Source organism: Mustela erminea, chromosome 6 (assembly GCF_009829155.1).
Source record: "Mustela erminea isolate mMusErm1 chromosome 6, mMusErm1.Pri, whole genome shotgun sequence".
NCBI lineage: Eukaryota > Metazoa > Chordata > Mammalia > Carnivora > Mustelidae > Mustela > Mustela erminea.
This window is the reverse complement of record NC_045619.1, coordinates 80,486,071-80,499,384: the sequence shown is the minus strand read 5'-3', so window position 1 is coordinate 80,499,384 and position 13,314 is coordinate 80,486,071. Positions and strand designations below refer to the sequence as shown.

The 13,314-nt window shown below is 38.5% G+C and overlaps 1 long non-coding RNA gene across 1 annotated transcript in view; it reads left to right on the top strand.

Moving 5' to 3' along the window:
• The window catches only part of LOC116592404, a 28,219-nt gene that overhangs the window by 7,883 nt on the left and 7,022 nt on the right, over nt 1-13,314 (top strand). The window contains exons 2-3 of the long non-coding RNA XR_004286481.1: nt 718-857; nt 12,395-12,550. This is a non-coding gene — a long non-coding RNA (uncharacterized LOC116592404). The remainder of the gene's footprint in view (nt 1-717; nt 858-12,394; nt 12,551-13,314) is intronic.

Below are 13,314 nucleotides of genomic sequence, written 5' to 3'. Positions count from 1 at the left end.
TGTAAGTGATGAATCACTAAATTCTACTCCTGAAACCAATATGTTAACTAACTAGAATTTAAATAAAAATTTGAAACAGACAAAATGCCAAAATCTCCAATCCCACAGAAATTTGCAGTGATGTGTTTTACCAGCTCAAACTACTATTCCAACAATGTTTTTTGGTATCTCCAGGAAAATGCAAAAGAAATTTCCGTATTTCAAAATCCATATAATCATTCAATTGAGGAGCTTCCTTCTGATCTTCTTCACACGTGATTAGTCTTCTGTGTAATGACAGGTTAAAGGCAAGAGAAAAATGTGATAGTATCCTGAAAATGCCTTCTAAAAGTAGAAAATGGTCAATTAAAATAAAACATTTATGGATTGATATCTGCATTGGCAAAACTTATCCATGTGAGAGGATGAAATATGAAAACAAATCTCATTACAGTTCAGCATTAATTGATAAGCATTTGCAACATTTTGATAATAGGGAAACTGATTTTAAACCTCCATTAAGCAAAAGTATAACCCCCAACAAAATAATTTTTTTTATTAGTAGACTTGTATTACTAAGACTTGTACGTATGTACTTAGTTACTGTATTTTGAATTTCACCAAAATAACATTTGTTGAAATTTGTTTTCTCTCGTTATATAATTAATCTAGATAATATCTTCGATTTTTCCTCTTGACTGGCAAAGCCTAAAATATTTAATGTCTGACACTTTACAGAGAATATTTTCTGACCCTGTTTTGAAAATGGTAGAGTCATTAGATGCAAGGAGGCTGGATTCCTAATCACTAATGTGGAATGCTCACCACTGAATCCTCAACTGGATCATGACATGAATGAGAAATCACCCTTTATTGTGGTAAGCCACCAAGATTTGTGAGTTGTTTGTTAGACCAGCCAGTGTTACTATGGCTGAAACAATCTCTTAATTATATGATTGAAGTTCACATTTAAAGAAACCTCAGAAACCATGACTATTTCTGGGAAATACTTAAGTCGCTTTAGGAAATGGCTACAGAGTCATTATTTTAGCAAAGTAAATCAGCACAGGGAATTCATCTTTCATTAATCCAGCCAACATTGTTTAAGGAAGGCACTGTGAGCAGGGTTATATGCAAGGTTGATTTGATGTTTCACTTCGAATTATAAATACCCGCTTATTTTTGAATTGAGCAATTTAATACATTTAAATCAATAAATCATCAGAAGCCGCATGCAATCATTTGTTTAACGGAGGTTGTTGCTTAGATGAAGAAAGAAAATGCATTTTTGCTCACCTAAATGAGAAATTTCTCTTTCTTTGGGATGATGCTAAACTGTTCTTCCTTGCTTACAAACTAGAAAAGAATAAATTTGGAGGTTTGCATGGGACATTACTTTGAAATATCCCCTGAAAGCACTAGGCAAACTCCTGTAATAAAATGCAGCCACCAAACTGTCAATATTTGTCCCAATTACATGAGGAAGTAGAGAGAACAAAACACTGAGCAGAGATTTCTTTTTTCCATTTGGCATGTAAAGTGAACAATCACCTAAGGTGATAAGCATTTCACTTTCCGATTCAGAGTATAGTCATGTTCTTCCAATTAAATTATATATAAGCATGGCTTAATATTCTTTTAAAAAAATTCCTTATTAAAAAAAATTTCTGAATATGCATAACATGACTACATATCCAACATCTCATTCTGATCATTCTAATTGTTTCCCAAATGTTCCTAAGCATAAGATGCACTCAGGATAAGTATTTGTTAATATGTCAGTTTTTGTGCCCAGAAACTGATTCATTAGGTATGGTGAAGACCCAGGAGTGTTCTTTCATAGATTTACCTTGGAGGTTAAGCAGTATGTTAGATATTATGAATTGGATCACTCAGCCTCCATTTTGTCTTCTTAGATTCTCTTGCAGCTAAAAATAATTTCACTATTATTTCACTATTTAGAATAATTTCACTGAAAAATAATTTCACTATTTAGATGCACTTGCAGAAAATTTAGAAAGCAAAAGCAAAGTGTAAGCCATCTTTCTCTGCCCAATCCCCCATGTGCCCCCCCCATACGCCCCCCAACCCAACCCCAGCCCATTGTTTGTTTCTTCTCTCAAGCATGATTGTGTTCATGGGTTTTCTCACATAATATTTCAGTGTCCATCATCCGGTTTTCTGTGTGGAACAGTGGCAGTTTCAGAGACAGTAGTGGTGCCCCTTCTTCCTGGCATAGTTCCAGTGATGATCTGTTGTCTAGGACTGTTCCTGAAGGCCCAAAAGGAAACTACTACTTCTACAACTTCCAGGTATTCTGCAAGCATCTAATTCTCTGCATCATGTCAGTTTCTGCTTAAAAAAACCCAAAATGTTTGTTTCTTTAAGCTTTGACTAATAAAAAATATGACATCAACAATAGCATTTTACAGTAGGCAGTTCTAGACCAGCATCATTTGTACCTCTTAGGAACTTATTTTCTCATCATATAGGAATGTGTTCATGAGAAGATTCATTAAAGGCATCAAGATTCTATTGAGTTTCCTTGATTGATATTTGGACAGCAAATATAATTGCCCACAGCTACTCAACTCCACCCTTCCCCCCAACACAACACACACACATCAAAGGACCAGGGATCACAGTAAGCCCTTTAACCCCTACTCCTGTAGGTGGAGACTAGCCTTAGGCTGCAACCACAGACTCTTTCTGGGAGGGCTGGTATCATGCATGCAGTAGATGGAGAAAGAAAGCCATCAGAATATAAACTTCAAAAGGGCAGACAATTTTGCTTGTTTTTCCTTTTTTTTTTAATGCTACTATCACAATGCCTACCACAGTGTCTAGCAATCACTTATATAACGAATTCAATAAATAAGCAATAAAGATCTCTTGAATAATGAATTAGCCTAATACAGGTCTAAAGGAGTTATTTATTGCTTCTTATGAAGGTAAAGCTTCCAGAGTCTTGTCTTGCCTCAGGGCTAGAATGGTATATTCAGGCAAAAACAAACAAACAAACCAAAAAAGTGTCCAAGGTTTAGAAACAAGCATAGAACCCAAATACTTAGGAATTTTGCTTGCCAACCTAAATCTCTGAATACCATGATTCATACTTCTATCCTTTGCCAACTGGGAAGGCTTCTCTGTGATGTTTCTGACTTAGATGTTGCTCTGAGTGAATTTATCTGTCATTCCCTTGAGTTATGTCCTAGAAACACTGCTACCTTCCATCAGAAAGCCAAACCTAGCATTGCAATACTTTGGTTTTCCAGGTCCCTTAACAATTAACTGGGTGCTGAAGTAGAATCTATGTCTTAGAACACAGCATTGAACAAAATCTAAGCTATCAAAATTAATAGTCACATTTAGAGTCAGATTTTCATTATGTGACTTAAAATTGAACCTCAGAGTTCTGGGCTAGTATGAACATCCCTCTTGCTTAAGGTCAAGGTTGGCCCCAGAAATGTTGGTAGTGCTGGTGATTGGTGGTGGCCATGAAGGTATAAGAGCTGTAAGAAGAGGTAGGTTATTACACAAACTGAGATAAGCTCTGCTATGGGGAAATTTTATTTCATTTGTGTCAGCCCCACTTGGTGATCCTTATAAACTATGGAATTCCCAAGGTTTGAACAGAGGGCAGCTCTGGGACATGGATCTCCAAGCAATATTTTGTCTAACTCCATGACCTGTATCTATCCCCTAGGGTTCCCTCACTTCCATTGTCATTGTTGCTATTCACTCTTTAAACTGTGATCCAATAATAGAAAAAAATATCTTAATTTATTAACCTTAAGCACAGTTGAAGTTGGAATTTTTAAGAATTGCCAGTGATTCTAAGGTAGATAAAATTGAAGAAGAATAAAATACAAATAGCATGGGATATCTTTTTTTCTAAGAATATTGTATAAAACTACAGAAACTCCTAGCCATAATACAGGACTGATACTCACCTGTCTCTAACATGTCTTCCAGCCTGCACTGATTCTTTCCTAATTCCATGAGACATGCCATTTTTGTGCTCAGATTTGCTGAAAATTTCCCAGTCTTTTCTCTTAGGCAAAAATATCTTCCATTTTAGTAAATATTGAAGTAGCTCTTCTATAACCCCACTTAGTGTTTCTAATCACTAAATTTAAATCACTTAGCAAATGACTAGATTTTATTTTACTGGTTCAGTTTCCAATCACTGATTTTAGATGGAACCCATTGATTAATACAGCAAACATTTGCTGAAATCTTCTCACATGCTAAGAACTGTGCAAGATTCTAGGCATACAAAGATGAGCAGCCACGGCCTTTCTGTACTACCACATATAGGTCCATGAAGAACAACTAAAATGCAAGACATAATAGGTCTTGAATTGGAAACTGAATTACAAAAGTAATTACAAATTTTTCAGGCATTGAGCAAAATGAAGGTTGAGATTCTTTTCATAGAACAGAGAACTGGATACAGCACATGACCACTGGAGACATTTAAGAGCAATTTCCACGGAAGTGAGTGGTACTGTCTCTGAGACAGAACTTTGTTTATTTTTTTCTTTTCTTTTCTTTTCTTTTTAAATTTTTATTTATTTTTTTGACAGACGCAAGTAAGCAGAGAGAGAGGAGGAAGCAGGTTCCCTGCTGAGCAGAGAGCCTGACGTGGGGCTTGATCCCAGGACCCTAGGATCATGACCTGAGCTGAAGGCAGAGGCTTTAACCCACTGAGCCACCCAGGAACCCCAGAACTTTGTTTTCTAAATCAGTTTATATCAGTTCTGAAAGCTCATCCTTAGTTGTCAAAAGGACAAGGTTGAATTATAGCTTCATATGATTTTTAGCCATAGTTTTCCAAACTTTAACTTATTTTTTTAAATTACATGTAAAATTTTCTTTTCTTTTGATAGGGGATATCTAACCTACAGTCATAACTTTGACAGTTTTATATTGAATAATACTTCTATATTTGAGATTAATAATCTAGGGCCAACATGATTTTGGGTAGTTTGCATTTGTTTTAAAAGAATAACCTGTGGGCTCCTGGATGGCTCAGTGGGTTAAAGCCTCTGTCTTTGGCTCAGGTCATGATCCTAGGGTCCTGGGATGGAGCCCTGCATTGGGCTCTCTGCTCAGCAGGGAGCCTGCTTCCCTCTCTCTCTCTGCCTGCCTCTTTGCCTACTTGTATCTCTGTCAAATAAATAAATAAAATCTTAAAAAAAAAAAAGAAGAACCTGTAAAACACTTGACTATAGGTTTGTAAAGCATTTGAAAGTTAAATTCTAATAACATAGGTTTATTGAATTTATTCTTTCTAAATCTCTAGAGATCAGGAATGTAGAACCCAATCCATTCTGTTAATTTTCATTAAATATTCTCTATACTGTTCAGTATTTTTCTTATTTTCTATGAGACATACGTGGTCATTAAAAAACATTTAAAAATAGTTCTCATAAAATATTCTAACTTGGGAACTACATGTTTCCTCTGCATTTCTCCAACCATAAAACCATTTCACTTGTACATGACAAGACAAAGGTGAAGGGTTTTGTTCCAATTAATTGTGTGAATCCATGCAATTGTTCAGGTGTTCTTGAAACTTTCACATTTGCTGTCAGCACTTACATAGTGTCACTGGAAGAATAACCCTGAGAATTATTGAATCCTGTTTCCTCATTTCACTGATGAGGTTCAGAAAAGAGAACTGATGTGTCCAGGACCACACATTTCCCTGCTTTATGGCAAAAATGGGAATAAAACCAAGAATTCTAGGTTCCTATTTTAGGACGTTTTTATTATAACACAGCTGCCTCCTTAATTAGCTATAAAATAATAAAAGGTCACTTTTGAAATAAAAGTTGTAAGTAAAAGATTCTTTACTGTACTCTGGATATTTAAGTGTATCTGTGATAAATAATGATATAAAATTCCTGTTTTTAATTTGGAATATTTAAGAGAATATCATTTAAAGTCAGTGTTTGACTTGAGTGCTAAGCAAGGTAGCATGTAGCTTTAAGTCAACATAATACTCTAATAATATATCATTGTAAATCTTTTCAACAAATACATATTTTTTAATATTCCTGCTGGCAGAACATTGTCCTGATTTCCAGAAAAAGTGATTGGGGAGGTGAAAGAAGATTAAAGACAAATAAAGGACACGGTCTTTATATTTAAATAAAACCTTCAATATAGAGATAGGAGGGAAAACCACATGAACAAATAATACAACTTTATTATTGATTTTTTAGTTTTTTAAAATTTGTGTTTGCCAAAATATAGTGAGAGTGGGAATCATCCCTAACTTCTGTCTAATGCTGACACCCCAAGTTTCATTCCAGGTGTAAATATTAACACCTCAGTCCTAAAGATAATTCCAGAATCTGATCATTTCTTAACATTTCTACCATTACGTAATGAAGAATCTGACTCCATTTTGGGTATTTGTTTACAGTTTTTAAGCCTCACTGTTCCCTCACCCTTTCTGCCCCATATCCAGGAAAACTGATGAGAAAGCCCCAAGTGCTCCTATCTTGGACACCAGAGGTAGGTTCAAACAGTGTGGAAACTCTCCATCTAGCCCCACTTACTAAGCACCACAGAACCCCAAGTGCCTCTTTTACTGTTCTCTCAGGCCATTTTGGGGCCATCGTAGGAGGTGTGTCCTGTTCTTTCCAAAAAGCCATGTTGTATGAATAATAAACCTTTCATGCCCCTTTGGGGGGACATGTGTGTGTGTGTGTGTATGTGTGTGTGTGTGCACGCATGTGCGCACAAGTGGTTGGATATCAGTCTTGACAACTGCACTAAAGTATGAATGGAGGCTCATCCCATTTCTGTTGAGTGCCCACAGTACATTGTCATTAATGTGGTATTAAGCGACCATCACCTCTTGCTGGGATTGTTGCAATATCCTTAAACATTTCTGGTCTCCCAACTTCAACTTTTGTCCCACTTTTGTCTAACTTCCATAGGGCAATTTGGATGATCATTTTAAAATGTAAGGCACTGCTGCATTCACAGTCTTCCAAAGGATTCATTCAAGAGAGGAGCTAAAGTTCCTACCATGGACGATAAGACTTTTTGTAATCTTCCATCTCCCACTCCTTTTCTTTTTTTTTTTTTTTAAAGATTTTATTTATTTATTTGACAGAGATCACAAGTAGGCAGAGAGGCAGGCAGAGAGAGAGAGAGAGGAGGAAGCAGGCTCCCTGCTGAGCAGAGAGCCCGATGCGGGACTCGATCCCAGGACCCTGAGATCATTACCTGAGCCAAAGGCAGCGGCTTAACCCACTGAGCCACCCAGGTGCCCTCCCACTCCTTTTCTGACATTATCTCTTACCGATCCTTACTGTTTGGCCCCTTCACTGCTGCCCTGGCTAGCCCCCGAAGTCAGAGGGACCTCCCGGCTGGTCACTGACATGCTGAGCATGTTTCACTTCATTTTCACTTACTGGGCCCTCTGCGGATTTCTGGTCCCCTGCGGGTCCTCCAGGGAGCATGCCGCCTTGTTCTCTCATTTCCTCATGTTTCTCCTCTGATATCACTTTGGGACTAGGGCCTTTTCTGACCACCTACATAGAAAATAGCAATTCCCTTACTCTTTGACACTCCCAATCTCATACGCCACTCTATTCCTTCTTTATGGTATTGGTCCTCTCCCAACATACTATATATTACAGTTTATAATTATTGTGTGTTTTCAACTAGAAGTTAAGTTTCTGAGGTTAGGAACTTTGTTTTGTTCATAGTTCTATCCCCAGTAGATTGTCAGTGCCTGGCATAGAGTATGCCCTCAATTTGTCAGGGCACAGCTACACCAGATCCCATGGCTTTGAAACTATCTTGCTTGGGTAACTAAGCCAATTTTTTAATCCATTTTTCCCTCCATAGACACATGGATATACAATAAACATTGACAGTCTTTTCTGATTCTTCACCCAAATCTCTGTCCTCCCTGGGCAAGCAAAGAATAGTATCCAGAATTAAGAAGTTATACTACAAAGAACTTAGTTTTGTTTTGATCTAATACTGGACATAACTTGTACAAACAATTACTACTTCTGGTTGGCTTACCATTTCTGCAGGAAATAATGCTACGTCTTAAACTGAGAGCTGTTGGCTTGATTGATATTCAGATAGATGGAAAAAGGGAGCTATTGGGGTCATTGAGCCTAGTTTACATCAGGTACCATGGTAATTAAGTAGAATAATTATTCTATCAGTTATTTTCTGGGCTCTCCTGTACTTCCTTTAGATTTCTGCTCTGCAGTTTTTACATGGAGGGGCTTGTAAGATGCTATTTGGGAAGCTGCAGCTTGTCTCAATTGCATTTTTTTTAAAAGATTTTATTTATTTATTTGACAGAGAGAGATTACAAGTAGACAGAGAGGCAGGCAGAGAGAGAGAGGGAGGGAAGCAGGCTCCCTGCTGAGCAGAGAGCCCGATGCGGGACTCGATCCCAGGACCCTGAGATCATGACCTGAGCCAAAGGCAGCGGCCTAACCCACTGAGCCACCCAGGCACCCCTCAATTGCATTCTTTTTGGGGCTTTTTTTGGGGGATGACTCACCATGGCAGTGCTCTGAAGGCAGTGGGAGACCTGTGTCTTCATCCCCTCTAAAGAGATGCACACGTCCTGAAGGCTCAGCAGAGAATGTAGAAACTGACTACTCCACCAAGCAAGACTGTTCCCATGGAAAGCTGCATGAAGTGAGGGACTCACAGAGACTTTCCCACTTTTTACATTTTGATCTTCTGTGTATTTCTTTTGTTAATCCATTACTTAAAGAATAGATCTCCAACTGTACTTAAATGCAAGGATCAAGGGTGTGTGATGCCCTGACTAATAGGACCCATGGAGATTTGATGTTACTGCATTTTAACCTCATGGCAGTTCCAACACTGGATGTGTAATAAAATCCTGGGTTTCTTTCACCTGGGATTGGAATTAGAGGCTTTGAATTTATTTTTTCATACTTTAGCTTTGCCTTTGTTTGTAACTCTTTATGATACTTAGCATCCTAAGCTCTATATACTTTTGCTTCTCCATTCTTTTTTTTAATTATTAAATATTAAAAAAAAAGATTTTATTTACTTATTGAGAGAGCGAGAGAGAGAATGAGAAGGGGGAGGGTCTGAGGGAGAAGCAGACTCCCTGTTGAGTATGTAGCCCAATGTGGGACTTGATCCTGGGACTCCAGGTTCATGACCTGAGCCAAAAGCAGTTGCATAACCAACTGAGCCACCCAGGCACCCCTCTTTTTTTTTTTTTCCTTTTAAGATTTTATTTATTTATTAGAGAACATGAGTGGTGGGGAGGGGCAAAGAGAAGGGGAGAAATACACTTCCTGCTGAGCAGGGAGCCCATGTGGGGCTCCATACTAGGGCCCTGGGATCATGACCTGAGACAAATGTAGATGCTTAACCCACTGAGTCACCCAGGTGCCCACTTCTGCTTTCTTATAACATTTATCATAACCTTGTATTTTTGTTACTTTTATAGGTCGGTCATCCCTAGAATGTAAGTTGGTAAGTTGGTAAGTAAGTAAGACAAGGATGATATCTTTGTGTAAATCTCCTTAACTTTGAGCCATATTTTTCACCAGAAATCAGAGGATTTGGTTACATTTTAAAATTCTGCTACCTCGTATAGGTCAGCACCCAGGGTTTCTTAGCCTCCACTGTAGGTTTCTAACTACAGTTTGAAAACTATCAACACAATAATAGTAAACTTTAGCCACTGCCCAGATATCAAAATAACTCATGTTAGGGGCATAGAGGACCAGAGACCTCTAGCAGTAAATTTCCATACCCTAATCCTGACCCTGCTTCCATCCAAAGTTCCTATTTAGTGGGGTCCAGCCAAGTTCTCTACCAGGAATGGCAGTGGTGTGTCCTAACATTATTACAGATTCATATACACTTGGCATTATTATATATTACTGGTAGATTAATACCTGTCCTTACGGAATGTCTCTCCTCATCTTTTATTTTATTTTTTTTTAATTTAAAGATTTTTATTTATTTATTAGACAGAGAGGGAGAGATCACAGGTAGGCAAAGCAGGAGGCAGAGAGAGAGGGGAAAGCAGGCTCCCTGCTGAGCAGAGAGCCCTATGCGGGGCTCCATCCCAGGACCCCGAAACCATGACCCGAGGCGAAGGCAGCGGCTCTACCCACTGAGCCACCCAGGCGCCCCTCTCCTCATCTTTAATAATGCCCCTTTCCTTACAATTTCACATTGTCTGATGGGCATCCCTTCACTGTTGTTGAAGGGTTTGTGTTGCAGATCTTTTTCCTACCCTGTGTTTTCAATCTTAGGTCTACTATATATTCCTAGTAAGCAGCAGGCACTTGTTTTTTCCTTTTATCTCCAGTGAGGAAACTCATTATAGCATAATAACAATGATAACTTTTCCCCACTTCCCCCCTAGCAGCATTACAACCTTAGAACTTTTAATCTTCATTCTCTCTCACCTCCCATTTTTTGGTTATTTTCTTTTGTGAAGGATACCATTCCATTGTCTTCTGCCAACTGTCACTTTTCTGCTGTATTAAGACAGCCAGAATAGGGTTCTGTCTGGCTAAATGCTTCTGTCTTGTCTTTGTTTTTAAGTAGTTTTGGTGTGATATGGTTTACTACTTATGGGATTCCTAAAATTCTTGAATAAGTGCTATAGATATAGGTAATAAGTGAATAAGGTATCAATCTTTCATCGGTTTTGGAAAATTCCTGTCATCTATCCAGATATTGCATTTACTCCATTCTCTTAATCCTTTCCTGCTGGAACTCCGTGATAATGTTCTTCTTTCACCTTTTTAGTGCCTTTCACCTTAAATCCCATTTGAGTGATTTTAATATTGCTCTTTCTGCTTTCTTTTGGTTTGCATTTGCCTGGTGTTTCTTTGCCTGTCTGCCTTCTTTCTTATAAAATAATTTTATTAGTACTTTATTTTGTGCAGATTACCCATAAATAATATAAAAATCTTTTTTGTTTTGCTTTCAATACAATCTGTTTCTTTAAATCCTTCACTTACATAGCATAATAAATAATGTACCAATTTTATACCTTCCTTTTAAGTTTATTGGTTATTTTATCTCACAGTTTGCTTTATTCCTTTTTTTTTGTTTTAAATGTAGAGTTAATACACGCTATCTATCTATTATACTCTATTATACTCTATCTATCAAATGTAGAGTTATTATAACACACGGAGCTCATCACATGATGTGCCCTCCTTAATGCCAATCCCCCAATCCCCGTCCCCTCCAGCAACCCTCTGTTTGTTTCCTATTGTTAAGTGTCTCTTATGGTTTGTCTCTCTCTCTGATTTTGTCTGATTTCATTCTTCCCTCCCTCCCCCTATGATCCTCTGTCTTGTTTCTTAACTTCCACATATGAATGAAACTATATGATAATTGTCTTTCTCTGATTGACTTATTTTGCTTGGCATCATACCCTCTAGTTCATCCACGTTGTCTCTGCAGTGTAGGGATAGAGGGAACATACCTCAATACCATAAAAGCCATATGCTTTATTTCTTTTAAAAATTATTGCTGTTTTATTTAATTTGCTATTCATTCCATCTTTTGCTCCTTGTTCATTTGGAAGTTCCATTTGTACTTTTCTAGTAATACAAGATTGGCCCTGGCCTTGTCCTACAGATCTGTGCATAGATCTTGCCTGTGTTTACCAGTTGGAGTTCTGACCCTTGGGCTCAATGCTGTTAACTGATTACTTGCCCAGGCACAGGAGAGGAAGCCCCTTGCAGTTTCTTCCTCAGAACCCAGCAGAATTCAAGGCTTCACTTATATCTACTTGCCAGTAGGTTCCAGCAGCTGCGTGGAGCTGAAGAATTAAACAGCTTAGATTTGCTCAGGAGTGGAAGGAGACTGCATTCATGTAGCCTTGCCTCCAGAACCCTTCTAAGTGTCTCTCAGATGCTATCTCATTTAATATCTCCCACAAAACACTTTAAAAGAATCTCTTCATTTCTCCTGGGTCTGTGTTAGGAAAGTAACCTATGTAACACCACTCAGTGGTACATACCTGTCTTTAGAGGTGAGCTGGAGCATTCTTTCAGGATGCACTTCCTGCATACAATTTGAAGACTAGTCAACCCTTCTGAAAATGTCTTCACACCATAATACTAAGAATACTAAGAAGTCCTTTGGCCTCTCATGGTTCCTCAAGACAGATGTGACAATAGTTAAGGATAGAAATAGCAGTGATTATAATACTGTTGGCTGCTGATTGCTCTCTTTGCAACACTAGGCAGTGTAAAGAAAATATTGTTACTCTCCACCCTTTTATTACAGACGAGGAAACTAAAGCTTTAGGGAACATATATAACTTGCTAAGGTTCATTCATCTTTTCAGTGGGAGAGCCTGGATGCACACCATGTCAGTCTGCCTGTCCTTCCTTTCCAGTTTATCTCATGTGGTCAAGTTGGGCTCAGAGAAGCCCACGAGCTTATTTGGAACCTCCTTGGGATAAAGGATTGAAATGGTACAGTTCCAGCTTCAGCCACACTTCTACTCAAGCAACATGGCCCAGGGAATCTTCCCGCTGAGGACAGGAAGTAGGTGAGAACTAAAATTGAAAATGCCATTTCCCAGCTTTTCTGTTTGGGTTTAGTTCCATTCTCCAAACACTTCCTGCCTGCCTCTGCTCTGCTAGGCAGCACACTGACACTCTTTCTCTTCACCAATGTCCTCATTTTTCTTCCCCTCTCTGTTTCCTAACTCCTTTTCTGAGCCCTGTTCTTAATTTCAACTGCTCAAGTATTGAATGATCACTGATAAAACTGAAGCTACAGGTGACCTTTAGATATGGATGAGCAAACCTCTTTATCTGATGGAAGTTGGGGCAGTAACTGAACTTAGATTATATTATAAATACTCAACTCTGTTTCCCTCACAACATACTACCTCTTTGAGAATGGATGGGATAGCTGATAAGGTTTAAGCTATGTTCTCTCTCACAGGCACTTATGGAAATCTCTTGAGGATATAATGGTTCACAAAGAGCAGGCTGAGTAGGCTGCATAGAGCCCTTCAGCTCTCTCACCCTATCACTCTTAAAAGGCACTGACCTAGGGGCGCCTGGGTGGCTCAGTGGGTTAAAGCCTCTGCCTTCAGCTCAGGTCATGATCCCAGGGTCCTGAGATCAAGCCCTGCATCAGGCTCTCTGCTTAGCAGGGAGCCTGCTTCCTCCTCTCTCTCTCTGCCTGCCTCTCTGCCTACTTGTGATCTCTCTCTGTCAGGTAAATGAATAAAATCTTTAAGAAAAAAAAGGTTAAAAAAAACAAAAGGGACTGACCTATGCCTTTGAGGGATTAAAATTCATA